The sequence below is a fragment of the Carlito syrichta genome, unplaced genomic scaffold, assembly GCF_000164805.1.
Source record: "Carlito syrichta isolate Samal-C Ts95f unplaced genomic scaffold, Tarsius_syrichta-2.0.1 Scaffold301691, whole genome shotgun sequence".
NCBI classification, from domain to species: domain Eukaryota; kingdom Metazoa; phylum Chordata; class Mammalia; order Primates; family Tarsiidae; genus Carlito; species Carlito syrichta.
Window position 1 is genome coordinate 62,374 of NW_007245787.1, and position 16,802 is coordinate 79,175.

At 37.9% G+C, this 16,802-nt stretch overlaps 1 protein-coding gene across 2 annotated transcripts in view; it reads left to right on the plus strand.

The window, feature by feature from the left end:
* Positions 1 to 16,802, plus strand: part of FAM185A (family with sequence similarity 185 member A) — a 68,098-nt gene that overhangs the window by 26,852 nt on the left and 24,444 nt on the right. The window lies entirely within an intron of this gene.

Consider the following 16,802-nt stretch of genomic DNA (forward strand, 5'->3'; position numbering starts at 1 on the left):
CCATACTCTTCTTTTGGTTTTTCTTCATTTCTGTAGATTTTTCTCCCTTTACCCCTTTGTTTTTTGATTTTTTAATGATAACAATCTTTACTGGTGTTAGGTAGTATCTCATTTTAGTTTTAATTTGCATTTCTCTGATGATAAGTTAGGCTGAGCATTTTTTCATGTTTGTTGGCTGCTTGAATATCTTCCTTTAAGAAGTGTCTGTTCGTGTCTTTTGCCCACTTTTTAATGGGGTAGTTTGTTTTTTCCTTTCAATTCGTTTAAGTGTCTTGTAGATTCTGGATTTTAGACTTTGTCAGATGCATAGCTTGCAAATATTTTTTTTCCCCATTCTGTGGGTTGCCTTTTAGCTCTCTTGATGATTTCCTTTGCTGTTGATTCAGCACACTTTATATGTAAGTGCTTTACAGATAATTTTTTAAAAATCTTAAAATATTTAAGATTAATATTAAATATTGAATATATGAAGGTGTGCACTATGATTTAATATGCATATATATTGTGTGATAATTCCCACAATCAAATTAATTAACATATTCATCACTACCCATGGTGTACATTAGACTCCCAGAACTTGTTCATCTTATAATTGAAAGTTTGTGCCCTTTGATCAACATTTCCTCCACTCCACAAACCCTGGCAGTCATCATTCTACTCTATGTTTCTATGAGTTTGACTTTTTTAAGTTGCATATATAAGTGAGATTATATAATATTTGTCTTTTTGTATCTTAGCATAATGTCCTCCAGATTGATTCCTGTTTTTGCAAATGGCAAGATTTCCTTCTTTGTATAGCTGAATAATATTCTGTTGTGTATATGTTCCAAAATTTATTTATCCATTCATCCATTGATGAACACTTTGTTAGTTTCCATATCTTGGTTATTGTGAATAATGCAGCAATGAACATGGGATTGAAGATATATCTTCAAGATTCTACTTTCATTTCTCTTGGATGCATATCCATAAATGAATTTGCTGGATCATATGGCATTTCTAGTTTTAATTTTTTGAGAAATCTCTATACTGTTTTCTATAATGGCTTTACCAATTTACATACTCAACGACAATGTACAAAGGTTCTTTTTTCTCCACACCCTCACCAACACTTTCCTCTTGCCTATTTGATAATAGTCATTCTAACAAATGTAAGGTGATATATCATTATATCATTGTTCTGCGTTTCTCTGATGATTAGTGATGTTGGGCACCTTTACACATGCCTGTTGATCATTTGCATTTCTTCTTTGGAAAAATATCTACTTAGGTTCTTTGCCCATTGTTTAATCAGGTTATTTTATTTTTGCTATTGCGTTGTGTGAATTCCTAATATATTTTGAATATCAATCCCTTATCAGATATATGGTTTGGAAAAAATTTTCTCCCATTCTGTATACTTCCTTTTACTCTGTTTATTGTTTTCTTTGCTGCAAAGAAGCTTTTAGCTTGATGCAGTCCTACTTGTTTACTTTTACTTTTCTTGCCTGTGCTTTTGGCGTCACATCCAAAAAATCACTGTCAAGACCAGTGTCAGGGAGCTTTTTTCCTATTTTTTTAAATTGAAGAGTTTTATGGTTTCGTATCTTACATTTAGTTCTTTAATGCATTTAGAATTAATTTTTGTATATGGTGTAAGACAAGGGTGCAATTTTCTTCTTTTGCACGTGAATATTCAGTTTTTCCAGTATTATTTATCGAAGAGACTTCTTTTCCCTGTTGTGTATTCTCAGCACCCTGTCAAAGATTAGTTGACTATATATGTGCAGGTTTATTTCTGAGATCTCTGTTATTTTACATTGGTCTAGATGTCTGTTTTTATTCCAGTATCATAGTGTTTTGATTACCATAGCTTTATAACATAACTTGAGACCAAGTGTTTAAAGCCTCTGGCTTTATTCTTCTTTCTCAAAAGTGCTTTGACTATTTAGAAAACTTTGTGGTTTCATATAAGTTTTAGGATTAATTTTTCTGTTTCACTGAAAAATGCTATTTGATTTATGATAATGATTGCATTGAATCTGTAGTTTGCTTTGAACAGTATGGACATATTAATAATATTAATTCTTACAATTCGTGATTGAGGGATACTTTCCATTTACTGTGTTTTCTTCAATTACTTTCATCAATGTCTTACAGTTTTCCGTGTACAGATTTTTCATGTCCTTGGTTAAATTTATTCCTAATATTGTATTATTTTTGATGCTATTGTAAATTGAATTGTTTTATTAGTTTCTTTTTAGGATAGTTCATTGTTGGTGCATAAAAACACAACTGATTTTTGTATGTCGATTTTGTATCCTGCAGTTTTACTGAATTCATGTATTAATTTTAACAAACTTTTGTGGAGTCTTTAGGATAGTCTATGTATAAGATTATGTGGTGTGAAAACAGAGGCAATTTTACCTCTTCCTTTCCAATTTGGATGCCTTTCTTTCTTACTTGCTCTGGCTAAGACTTCCATACTATGCTGAATAGAAGTGGCAAGAGTGGGCACCCTCGTCTTGTTCCTGATCTGTGTTTCATTGGTGAAAAGTTTTTAGGTTTTTACCATTGAGTATTATGTTAGCTATAAACTTGATATATAGGTTCTTATTGTGTTGAAATACATTCTTTCTGATTTCTTGAGAGATATTATTAAGGATGGGTTTTAACTTTCTTCAAATGCCTTTTCTGCATCTATTGAGATTATCATATGATTTTTATCTTTGATTCCTTTAATGTTGTATGACACTTTTATTGATTTGCATATGTTGAACCATCTTTGCATTCTAAGGATAAATTCCACTTGATCATGGTGTATCACCTTTTTAATGTGCTGTTGAATTTGTTTTGCTAGTGCTTTGTTGAGGACTTCTGCGTGTATGTTTATCAGGTGTATTGACCTGTAATTTTCTTTTCTTGTAGTATCCTTATCTGACGTTGGTATGAGGGTAATGCTGGCTTCATACAATGAATTTGGATATATTTTCTGCTTTTCTGTCTTTTGGGAAGAGTTTCAGAAGTATTTGCAGTGATTCTTCTTTAAATGTTTTATAGAATTCACTTCTGAAGTCATGTGGTCCTGGGTTTTTTTCTTTGTTCACAGGTTTTTGATTACTTATTCAATCTCCTTACTCATTGGTCTGTTCAGATCTTCATGATTTATTCATGATAGGTGGTATGTTTCTGGAAATGTATCTATTTCTTTTAATCCATCCAGTTTGTTGGCATATAATTGTTCATAGTAGTCTCTTACAATCATTTGTATTTCTGTTATCTTGATTGTAATATCCTCTCTTTCATTTATAATTCTGTTTATTTTATTCCATTCTCCTTTTTCATTTGTTATTATAACTAAAGGTTTGCCAATTTTGTGGACTTAAGAAAAAACACTCTTAGATTTGATCTTTTCTATTATCTCTCTGGTCTTGATTTCACTCATTTGTGCCTTAATATTTATTATTTTCTTCCTTCTGCTGACTTTGTACTTAGTTTATTCTTCTTTTTCTTTTTCTTCTTTCTTTAGTTGATTGAGGTGTGAAGTGAGATTGTTTGAGATCCATCTTTTGTAATGTAGGCATTTATTGCTATAAGTGTTCCTCTTAGACCTGATTTTACTGCAACTCATAATTTTTTTGTATGTTGTGCTTCTGTTTTTGATTTTTTTAATATTTTTTTAATTTCTTTTTTTATTTCTTCTTTGACCAATTGGTTGGTTAGCAGTGTGTTAATTGATACATATTTGTGGATTTCTCAAAATTTCTTCAATTATTGATTTCTAGTTATACACTATTTTATTCAAAAAAGATTATTGAGATGATTTTAATCTTCATACATTTGTTGCAACTTGTTTTGTGACCCAACATTTGATCTATCTGGGAGTATATTTTGTGTGTTCTTGAGGAGAATGTACATTCTGCTATTGTTGGATGAAATGTTCTGTATTTGCCTGTTTGATCCGTGCATTGCACACTTTAAATGGGTAGCTTGTATGGTATGTTAATTATATTTCAAATATATGGTTTGAATGATGGCATCCCCTTCAACATTCATGTTGAAATTCAATCTTTGGCCAGACTGGTGGCTCAAGCCTATAATCCCAGCACTTTGAAAGGTTGAGGCGAGAAGATTATCTGAGCCCACAGGTTCAAGACCAGTCTGGGCAACATGTTGAGACCTCATCTCTACAATAAATCAAAAAATTAGGTGGGCATGGTAGTGCATGCCTGTAGTTCTGGCTACTTGGAAGACTGAGGCAGAAGGATCACCTGAGCCCAGCAGGACAAGACTGTGATGGCTAGGAGTGTGCTGCTGTACTCCAGCCTGGGCTACAGTGAGACTCCAACTCAAAAAAAAAAAAGAAAGAAAAAAGAAAGAAAGAAATTCAATCCCCATTGCAGTATTGTTGAGAGGTATGGCTTTTGGGGTGTGATTAAGTAATGAGGGCTATGCCCTTATGAATTACTTAATATCCTTATAAAAGAGGCTTCAGAGAGACTTTGCCTCTCTTGCTCTTCTGCTTTTCTGCCATGTGAAGACATAGTGTTTGATCCCTCTAGAGCAAAGGTCCCCAATCCTTGGCCCATGGACTGGTACTGGTCTGTGGCGTGTTAGGAACTGAACTGTACAGCAGGATATGAACAGTGGGTGAACGAGCAGGGTTTCATCTGTATTTAAAGCAGCTCCCTATAGCTCTTTTACCATCTGTGCTCTGCTTCTTGTCAGATCAGTGGTAGTGTTAGATTCTCATACCTATTGTGAACTGTACATGTGAGGGATCTAGATTACACACTCCCTATGAAAATCTAATGCCTGATGATCTGAGGTAGAGCTGAGGAAGTGATCCTAGTGCTGAGAAGTGGCTGCAAATACAGGTTAACATTAGCAGTGAGGTTTGAATGCATACCCCTCTCCGGTTTGTGGAAAAAATGTCTTCCACAAAACTGGTCCCTGATGCTGCTGGGACAGCCGCTGCTCTACAGGATGCAGAACAAGGCACCATCTTGGAAGTAGTGACTGAGCCCTCACCAGACACGAGTCTTTTAGTGGTGCCTTGATCTTGAATATTCCAGCCTCCAGAATTGTGAGGAATAAATTGATGTTGTTTATAAATTGCCAAGTCTGTAATACTTTATCACAGCAGAAATGGGCTAAGATACTCAATGTAGCGTCTTAAAACTTAAAAAAAAAAAAACCAAATGGTAATTTTCAACACATCTGTTCAAGATTAAGTTTAAGACAAACTGTACTTGAGCTACATTGAAGTTCAAATACAGCCAGTCCAGGCCTCTTCCATCAGCTTTCCACGACTCACTTCTCAATTCTGAGGGTATGAACCTTGAGAAGAAATCAGAAGAATATACTGCAAAGAATAGTAATGTTCACTGATTACTTAACCATGTGTTGTTAAAAAGAGTAAAGAAGACCCTTGTATATTGACCTTATATTGTTTACTTCTTCATAGCAGGCTGGAACCTATAGCTGAAAAGTCCACCTGTGCCAAACTCAAAATTTTTCATATTCAATTGTCATTAAGTATAGCACAAATAAGTACATTTTAAACCATTTAGAGTCTACCTGCTTTGTATACCCTGCAAAAGTACACTTAACATCTACTAGCTATAGGAGACCTTACATTGCTGCTGGTTGTTGGAGTTATCTGACTCAGGAGACTTTCCATCATGTTGCTAAGTGAGTGATATGACCTAGACAAGTAAGCCTGCGCTCTGATCCACCTCTCTCTTGGAAGTGACCTTATTCATCTTCCTGTCTAGGTGGTGGCCCCACATCATTGCCTCTAGAATTTCCTATGCCTTAAATGACTTTCCTTGGCATATAGCTGGTCAAACAGCTACCCAAATTAAGTTTATCTTCTACAGCCATCTGACGGTCATATCTCTTTCCTTGATCATTCCTGAATTACCTTGAACCCATTGCAGCATTCAGCTTGACATGTCAGTAGAATCACATTAGCAGCATGCTCTGTGCCAGGTATTGACCCAGGAGGCTCCCTCATATCATATAGCAGTCAGCTCAAATGTCACCTTTTCAGAGAGGCCTTTCAGGACCTTGTAGCATTGCCTTCCCACCTCCAGAGGTTTATTAATTGCTTGCGGAGGCACTTTATTTCTAGCAGAAATTATTTTGTCACTTATATCTCTGTTTGACATCTGTCTTTCTCCACTGGGATGCCAGCTCCATAAAGGGAACAATTGTCTTGTTCACTGATCTCCAGAACCTAGCATAGTGTCTTGCATAGGAAGTGTCAAATAAATATATTTTGGTGAATTACTGAATGGCTAGTATATAAGATGTTGTGAGATACACATAAGGCAGTGCTATCAGGGAAATTTAGAACACTAAAATCCTATATCATAAAAGAAGGAAGAACATGTCAATGACCTTAGCTTCCACTTTAAGAAACTAGAATAAGAAGAGCAAATTAAACCCAAAGTGAGCGAAGAAAAACACATAGTAAAGATCAGAGTGGAGTTCAATGAAATAGAAAAACAATAGAGAAAAATTTAATGAAACAAAAGCTAGTTCTTTGAGAAAACAAATAACATTTATTAACCTCTAGGCAATATGGCCAGGAAAAAAAAAGAGAAGACACAAATTACCAATATCAGAAAAGAGAGCAGTCACACTACTATAGTTGCTACACATATTAAAATAATAATAAAGAAATATTAGAAATAATTTCTTGCCAATAAATTTGGCAACTTACATGAAAATGATAAACTCTTTGGGAAAAAAAGCACAAACTACCAAAGTTTACTCAAGAAGAAACAGATATCCCAAATAGTCCCTGAATGTCTAAGTATGGTAGTTCTTTTTGGAATTTCTCTCTTTGTCTCTTTTCCCCCAAAGCACGGACCTGAAAAGTGTGAGAAAAGGAACGTTGGGACTGGGCCAATGAAGTAATTCTCAACTGTCTTAGTAGTAACTTCAGAGCTATGATGACAAGTAATTTGAAAATATTCACTGAAATAGTAATTTGAGTATAGTAGTAACAATTATAATAATTTAGATTTCTAGAACATCTTTATTTTGTTTTGTTTTCAATTTGTTTTAGAGTTGTGGGATATAAGTGAGGATTTGCTACCTAAGTAAGCTGCATGCAGGTGAAGTTTCAACTTCTAGCTGGACCTCTCTCCTCTTGGTAGTAGACCAGGTACCCTTTGTGTTGCCATGTGATCCCTCCCTCCTCCCTTCCTCCTTTCCTTAGCAGTGCCCAGCATCTGACAATTCCATGCATGTGCTAGTGTGACTTCAGGGACTGTTTATGAGTGAGAACATGTGGTATTCAGTTCTTTGTTTCTGTGGTAGTTCACTTAGTATAATGGCCTCCACCTGTATCCAAGTTGCTGCGAAGGCCATGATTTTGTTCTTCTTTATGTCTGCATAGTATTACATCATGTATATATACCACATTTTCTTTATTCAGTCTACTGTCTATGGGCAAAAGGGTTGGATCTATATTTTTGCTATTGTGAATAGTGCGGCAATAAAGATGCAAGCGCACGTGTCTTTTTGGTAGAGTGATTTAAGTTCCTCTGGGTATATTTCCAGGAGACAGATGGCTGGATTGTGTGAAAGCTCAATTTCCAGTTCTTTGAGAAATCGCCACACTGCTTTCCATAGAGGTTGAACTAGCTTACTCTAGCTTATATTCCCACCAAGAGTGTATACATGTTCACTTTTCTCTGCTGCACCTGCTGATTTTTGACTTATTAATGACAGCCATTCTTACTGGTGTTAGGTGGTATCTCACTGTAGTTTTTATTTGCATTTCTCTGATGATTAGTGAGACTGAACATTTTTTCTTATGGTTGTTGGCTGCTTGTATATCATCTTTTGAGAAGTGTCTGTTCATGTCATTTGCCTACTTTTTAATGGGATTAGAACATCTTTTTTGAAGAAGAAGAAAGACATTCTTTGAAGGATTCTCTCTTTTAGCTACACACCACCTCCTTGTAAGGTAAAAGGACAAAAGTTCTTACTATGATCTAGATGAGAAAACTGATACTTCAAGAGGTGAAAATAAATGCCTTCATTTGGAGGAGGCCTTCCCTCTCCAGTGCCTAGATCACCTCACTACCTCTCCCTGTTTCCGACCGTTGGTCATTGCCAATGCAGTGTAAGACTGTTCTTGGTTAATGTCTACTGTGAAAATTGTTTTTGTTCAATCAAGTACTGAGTCCCCTTCTTTTTGTCATCTCTTAGAGTTCTGCCCCTTTCTTTACCTCTTGTTTCTCCACTGAGGTCCTATCTGTCAGCATCTGCTAACAGTAGACACATCCTGAATGCTCTCCTTTTGCTATATGTTTCCTGGAAACCAAACAAAAAAGAACTGGAAAGATGATACGAAGAGCATGGTTGCTTTAGTCCCACTTGCCAAATTCCTGATGGAATGCTTAGGTTCTGGGTACTGAGGTCTAAATTTGATTGGAATAAAATAGATTTCAGTCACAATTTTAATAACTAAGCTGGGCAGCTTCACGTAATGTTTTTCCCCTGAAAAAGAAACTTACTAGTTTCTTGATGTTCACGTAATACCTATGAATTATTCACAGCTTAGCCCCAGATGCTAGTTTCTGTCTTTGATGCACACACATCTAAAATCAGTGATTTATTTTGAAACTAATTCAGGAAATTCGAGGATTGATCAGTTATTTTATTGCCAAAGTGATTTAAAGCAGGTACTTATGAAGTCATTGGGGCTAAACTAGATTCAGTCCTGAATTTTGGGGAAATTAACCCAAGATACCAGTTTTAAAGGATAATTGCATATTTAATAGTACAGATATTTGAGGTTAAATCATTTTTGATGTATAAAATGTATATAAAGCTATTTCTCATTCCTTTAACAATTTAGTAGAATGAGACATTCCACTGAGATGAATTGTCCAGATAGCTAAAGTAAAACCAATTCAATGCTGAAGATTTTAGAACATTTGACTCTTGTTTATATGGAAGTCTATGTAAATATGTATTGCATATTTTCCTGTCTTTTTTTTTTTTTTTTGAGTAAGTGTCTCACTCTGTTGCCCAGGCTGGAATACAGTGCTACGCTCAGGCTACTGCAGCCTCAACCTGCTGGTCTCAGGCGTTCCTTCTGTCTCAGTATTCCAAGTAACTGGAACTACAGACATGCACTACCACACCTGGCTATTTTTTATTTATAGTAGAGACAAGGTCTCGCAAAGTTGCCCAGGCTGGTCTCAACCCCTAGGCTCAGGCAATCCTCTCGCCTCTGCCTCCCAAAGTGCTGGGATTACAGGCTTGAGCCACCATGCCCAGCCTATTTTCCTGTCTTCTTAAGCAAAATGCATTTGATTTAAATTAGCCCTTTTTAATGACTTCTGTGCATCTAACTCTGGATAGATGTGGTTAAATCTCTTTGGGCTTCAGTTTTCTCATCTATTAAGTGAGGGATTAGACTAGATGAGCTCTAACTCTGCTGTTCCATTATTGCTTTCCAAAATACTATTGGATTTCAGGTAAGAAAGGACTAAATATATAGCTTCTTGTGCCCAGGATGGCAGAGAGACTAGGAAAAGGAAACTGAAAAAGTTTTAGCAAGACTGCAAGACAGGCAAAAAAAAAAAAAAAAAGAAAGAAATTAAGAAAGACAAACCAGCAATCTGCACCTACTACAACCTTTCAGTCTTGACTCCTTTCTGGGGAAGGGCTTGGTGAAAATCATTTGGTTGATGTTTTTAGCCATTCTTCAGGCTGAGGATGCTTTCAGGCCTTCAGACTTCAGTTGTCTTTTCTCAAGGCCAAACAAGCAGTTGCTGAGGATGTCAGTCATCAGGTAAGTACCTCACAGAATGTGTCTCAATGTGGCTATTAGGGTTTCTGAAAATGATCCAGGTTTGCCACACACTTGAGTGCCTTTATGAGAGGTGTTTCAATATCTATTGTCTCTGATTGCCATGATAACCTGATATCAAGCAGTCTTGCAGTCAGTATTCTGTGGCATATAGTTGTTATGAGTGTTAAATGAGATAATGCCTGACACAATAGAAGTAATAATGACAAGTATGTCTTCAGCAATTACTCTGTACCAAGCACTGGGCTAAGCACTTTCTTTAGATGTAATATCTTACTAATCCTCATTACACAGCTAGAAAATATTATGATCACCATTTTAAATGCAGAACAGAAGGCTTAGTGTAGAGAGGTGACTTACCCAAGGTTACACTTAGAGCCAAGATTTTAACCAGGTCTGTTTGATGCCAGAGCCTGTGTTCTTTAACCACCACTCACATTGCCCCTCTAAGGATAATAGTGCCTGGCACATACTACTACTCAATTAGTAATTCCTAGGATTGTTTTTATCTTTCTTTTTCAGCAGCTACCATTTATTCAATGCTTGTTGCATAGCAAACACTGTGTTGTGCCTTATCCTAATTATTAACTAATTAACCTTCACTACCATGCAATAAATTTGATACTATTATTATTATTTTTTGACTTGGAGTCTCACTCCTTCACCCAGGCTGGAGTGCAGTGGCACACGCACTCACGGCCACTCCAGCACTGACCTTCTGGGCTCCAGCAATTCTTCCACCTCAGTCTTCCAAGTAGCCGGAACTATAGACGTGCGCTACTGTGCCTGGCTATTTTTATTTTATTTTAGAGACGAGGTCTCGCAAAGTTGCCCAGGCTGGTCTTGAACCTGTGGGCTCAGGCAATCCACTCGCCTGGACCTCCCAAAGTGCTGAGATTACAAGTTAAGCCACCGAGCTCGGCCTGGTACTATTATTATCTCCATTTTGCAACCAAGGAAGCTGAGGTACAGAGAGCCAAAAGTCACACAGCTAGAAGACGTTTTGTTCTAATAATTGGCTTTGCATTATGGTGGGTGGAGAAGATTTAGTGTCTCATCGCCTTTTACCATGTCTGAGGTGATGTCTCATTGTGGTCTTAATTTGCATTCCTTTTAAGATTAGTGATGAATAAACAAAAGCAGTGCAATGCTTGGCAATTATCAATGTTAGAATGTTATTATCATCTTGAGTCGTGGTAGACAGCCTACTTAAGGATGGTGGTGAGGATGAAGTTGGCAGTATGGTACAGAGGTAAGGGCATTGCCTTGCCTGAAAAGCAGGAAGCCTAGGCTTCTGTTCTTGGCTTGCCACGACTTGCTGTGTGATCTTGGCCAAGTCTCCGTTCTCTTTTGGTTCCTTTTTTTTTTCAAACTATGTCATCTTTCTTGTGTCTTCTAATTTGAAAATTTTGGGGGTCAAACAGATTCTGTTAAGGCTATTCCCACATAAGGATAGAAAAGACTCAGAGTAAGCATGATCCAGGTCAGGTGACATTAACCTTGAAGACCAGAGAAGGAACAATTAGACCCTGAGTTAGTGAGCTAACCCCTGGAAAAACCACCAAGAAAATAGAGACAGTCTTTATGGCTCTGAGCTCAGTGTGTCTGCTTTCCTCTCTTTGTCTCCTTCTCTCTTAGCACAGTCTCTCTCAGGCTGTGCAGGGCAGTGGGGCAAAGGGCTCTGCATGAAGAAAGACTCTGCTAAGAGTGAACTCCCACTTTTAGTCCCAGCTGTTCTGGGAAGCATTCTTGGAGACCCCGAACCTCTATCTGTTTTTCTTCTTCCCAGTCCTTGTCCCTATCTCAGTCTACTGTCACCCCCTTGCCTCCCTCTTTCACTTCCATTGTGTATATACCTCTATTAGAACACCTATCAGGCTGCACTGCAAATGTTTGCCCATCTGTTTCTCCCAGTAGCTTGTGAGCCCAAGTACCAAGCTGTTTGTGTCTGATTCATCTCAGTGGTAACTAGCATCTCGCTGTGGGGTCAGTGCTGAGGAGGTGATATAGTAGGCAAGCTCTCTCAGGCATGCTAAGTGAATGGAAGAGCATATGTGAAAGGGAAGCATGAATTGGATGCTCCCTACCTGCTTCTCCCTTAGCTTTGTGGCTTAGGCAATACAGATACCATCTCTGAATTTTCAGGGACTCTCTGTAAAAGGAGAGGATTAAAGTGATGGATTTCTGAAGTATCTTTCAGTATTTTCTTTTTTGATTTTTAAAAAAGTGTATTTGTGAGAGGTCAGGAAGATGGCAGTCAAGCCAGTGGGACTATGCGAATCCCCTGTGAGTGAGTGAGCATATGGAAAATTTTGTGTACGTGCTGGTGAGCGAGCAGGCATGTGATTGGCTGACTGAGTGAGGGCTAGGGAGCTAGTGACCAGGACTCTCCTGGTACAGTGGCTGGTGCCACAGCTGGTGGGCTTGGACAGTAGCGATTCCTGGGATGCAGAAGCCAAGTGCTGTTTTCTTTCTCTTTTTTCCACCTTTTCTTTATTTTTAAATCAACAAACCTTCCCTGGGAAGAACATACTGGAAGAGACTGTCTAAGTGGGGGCTTGTGAGCAAGTGGCCAGGCCCCTGGTGCAACAGCTGGTGTTGCAGCTTCTCTGCTTCATCCGTGGCACTTCCCAGGTCGCAGAAACTGAGTGCCATTATTTTTTTAAAAAACGAACAAAAGCGGTGGGGAGAAAATATCATCTCAGGCTCTCCCTCACTGGTGAAACAGGAGAGTGACTACCAGCTCCTGACTTTGCCTCGCCACTTCGGCACCTGACAGGACACTGGTAACAGGGGCTGTGGAGGGAGTCCAGAGGCAAAGTCCCACAGAAGAGGCCAAGAGAGGCACCCCACCATCATCTTGAAGGAGAGGCAGGAAAGTGCTTTGACCCACTCACCAAGGAGCAACAGACCCCATCTCTATGGCTGGCAGATTAACTACTTAGGAATTGATCATGACCCAAAGCACAAACTTTGAAGGGACCTGACCAGTGCTGAGTTCCAGGTGCCCCACCACCTACCCTGATCCAGCTGTCAGACAAAGGGTGTGACCAGAAAAAGATGAGGAAGAACTCCAAAGAGATCAATGGTGAGTCTGGGACTGACCCAAACCCCCTCCTCCCCAGCAATCCCCTGACGTCAGACCCACACAATTGTACCACAACTGAGAGGGACAAACCAAGGTGGATCCTGGACGTCAGTCACAATAGGAGAACTCCATTCTAGGATAGGCCTGACTGGAGCACCACCCGTGAGTACATACCTGGTGAAGAGACAGTCCCATACTTCCCCACCAGAGGAGATCTCCCTGACCATATGAGAGTGGGAAGAGAGGACTGCAGTCCCACCCACCTCTCTTGTCCCTCCTCCTTCCCTGCTTTAGACACTGAGGAGAGAGTGAAAGACGTGGCCCTGCAGCAGAGACCTTATTAGAGGAACAATTACAGAGCCTGCCACAAGAGAACAGATATTTTTTTTAATTTTCAGTTTAAAAATTTTTTGACTGTTAATCCATTTTTTAAAAATATTTTTCCATTGTGCATGAATGTGTATATGAGGGTTCAAACTGCTCCCACCCAAATATTTTTTCTTTTCTTTTTCTGTCTCTTTCTTCTTTTATTTGTTGTTTTCAGTCTATGTGTGTATATGAATGACTGAGTGTCCATCTTTCAATTTTGCTGTTGTTGTTGGTTTGTTTTTGATCTTTTGTTGTTCTGGGTTTTTTTTTTGTCTTTTTTATACTTTAAGGTGTGTGTCAATATATGTGTGAGGGTTGGACCTGAATTCTATTTTTTCCCCCACTGATTTTTCAGTTTTTCTTCTCTATTCACTTTATGCTAGACATGTGTGTGATTTTTTAGTTTTCTTGGTTTTTTGTTGTTGTTGCTTGTTTGTTTTTTTCACTTTGTTGTTATTCCAGTTTGTTTTGGGTGTGTGTATATATGTCTGTCTGTATGTGTGTTCAGTTTTTTTTTGCATTGGTTTCTGCTTTCCATCGTCATATAGAGTGATGGTGGGGAGTGGATCTCAGGGAACACATACCACAATAAGTGAACATTGTAATTTGCAAGTAGTTCCTGAATCTTAGCGCCCATCCCCAATTTCATTTGAATTTCAAAAACTACAAGAGACAGCAAAGCTTCCCATCCACCATCCTGTTTCAAAATAGAAAAAATTCAGAGCCTGGATCAGGGAAGAATAGAGCACTGAACAAACACCAAAAGGGAAAGCCTCTCCCACTGACAATTAATAACAGAACAAAAGACAAAAACAAGACATCTGTCACAAACGAGAAAAAAAACCAAAGGAAGGCCTCAGGCAATTTCAAGTGTACCAAAGACAAAACTCCTGTAAAATCAGACTTTGATGCCCAAACAATGGAAGTTACCAATGATTGGCTGCAGAATATGACAAGGATTAGGCAATGGATGGAAAGAGTGAATAATACTCAAGAAAGACAAGGAGCAACACTGAAATAACTTGTAACAGAGATTTTGGCAACAAGAATATTCATCCAGGAAATAAATATCAAGATGACAAGCATGAAAAGCACAATTAATCATGCTGAAGAAAGAATCTCAGAACTTGAAACTAACCTGGTCTGTATAAAACATAGAAAGAAGACTCAGAAAGAAAGAACAAAGTCTACAAGAGATGTGCGATTATATCAAGAAGCCGAAACTACACTTAATTGGTATTCCGGAGGAAAAAAGGGAAATGGAGAACAACTTAGAGCAAGTATTGCAGGAGGTAATACTGAAAACTTCCCCCATCTCAGCAGAGATGTGACCAGCCAAGCACAGGAGATACAGAGAACTCCCACAAGACATCAAATGGGAAGAATAACCCCTAGACACATAATAATTCACTTACACAAAGTAGACAGAAAAGAGAAAGGTCAGACTACCTACTGGGGAAAGCCAATCAGAATAGTAGCAGACTTATGAACAGAAACACTATAAGCAAGAAGGGGCTGGAGCCCTATATTCAAGTCCTCAAAGATAGACAATTTCAACCAAGAATTTCCTATCCAGCCAAGCTCAGCTTCGTCAGTGATGGAAAATTAAAATCTTTCCCAGACATCCAGTCCCTAAGAGATTATGAAGCTTCCAGACCAGTTCTATGGGAGACACTTAAAATGGTATCAAGCACAGAAGAGAGAAGAAAAAGAATGGCCACACACTTCCCAAGAGAACAGCAGAGCACAGAATCAACAAAGAATACACAGCAACGAGAAACTTGAAAATACACACATACATTAACCCCAAAGACAAAAGAAAACAAGCAAAGAAAAAACTTTATGAGAACCTCATGACAGCAATAAACAATCACATTTCAATAATAAGCCTGAATGTGAACACACTAAATGCACCACTGAAAAGACACAGAAAGGCAAACTGTATAAGAAGCTATGACCCAATTATTTGCTGCATCTAGGAGACTCCTCTCACTACAAGGGACAAACACAGACTCAAAGTTAAGGCTGGAAAATGAATTCCAGGCAAATGAGTCACAAAAGAAGACAGGAGTTGCAATCTTAACATCAAAGAAAACAATCTTTAAGCTATCAAATATTTAAAAAGATGCAAAAAACTGCATAATGATGAAAAGTTCAATCAATCAACAAGAAATATCCATCCTAATCAAATATGCATCCAAGAGAGGAGCACCAGCATTTATAAAGCAACTACTAAGTAAACTAAAAAGATATTCACTCTAACACTATGATAGCAGGGGACTTGAATACCCCACTAACAGCTCTAGATAGATCATCAAGGGAAAAAATCAACAAGAAAATCCAAAACCTAAATTTGACACTCTACCAAATGACCTTAATAGATGCTTACAGATTATTCACCCAACAATCACAGAATATACATTCTACTCATTACCACATGCTATGTAATCCAAGATCAATCGCATCCTTGGCCATAAATCAAGCATAAACAAATTCCATAAGGCTGAAATCTTGCCATGCACACTCTCAGACCACAGTGGAATAAAAATAAATATCAAAACCAACAACATTTCCCCAAAGCCCACAAAAACATGAATACTAAACAGCGTGATGCTGAACAACTATTGGGTCAACACTGAAATCAAAGCAGAAATTAAAAGATTCCTGGAAACAAATGAAATTGAAGAAACATCTTACCAAAACTTCTGCGATGCCATGAAATCAATTCTAAAAGGGGAATTTATATCTCTACTAGCACACATCAAGGAAATGGAAAGATAACAAGTGGGGAGCCTAACAAATCACCTAAGGGAGCTGGAAAGAGAACACCAAAACCCCAACTTTAGCAGAAGAATCCAAATCAGAGTCCAAATACAGGATATAGAGGACAAAAATATGATAGAAAACATCACAAAACAAAAAACTGGATCTTTGAAAGAACTAATAAGATTGATGGACCCCTAGCCAGAATGACCAAGAAAGAAAGAGAAAAAGCCCAAATAAACACAATCAGAAATACAAAAGGTTAAATCACAACTGACCCTGAAGAAATACAAAAGATTTTCAGAGATTACTATGTACACCTATAGGGAAACAGACTGGATAACATAAATGCAATGGAGGACTTTCTGACATCACATAAAACCCCCAGGTTGAAACAAGAAGACATTGTGGCTCTAAATAGACCAACAAAAACTCAGGAAATTGACTCAGTCATAAGAATACTACCTACAAGAAAATGCCCTGGACCAGATGACTTTCCAGCAGAATTCTACAAAACATACAAGGAGGAGCTATACCAATCCTTTTGAAAGTATTCAAGGCAACTGAGAAAGATGGAATTCTCCCCAAACACTTTTATGAACCTAACATCACACTGATACTCAAACCGGATAAAGACCCAACAAAAAAGAGAACTTATCTTTTTTATCCCTTATGAACATAAATGCAAAAATCCTCAACAAGATTCTAGCAAATCAGATCCAAAAACACATCTCAAAAATCATCCACCATGGCCAAGTAGGC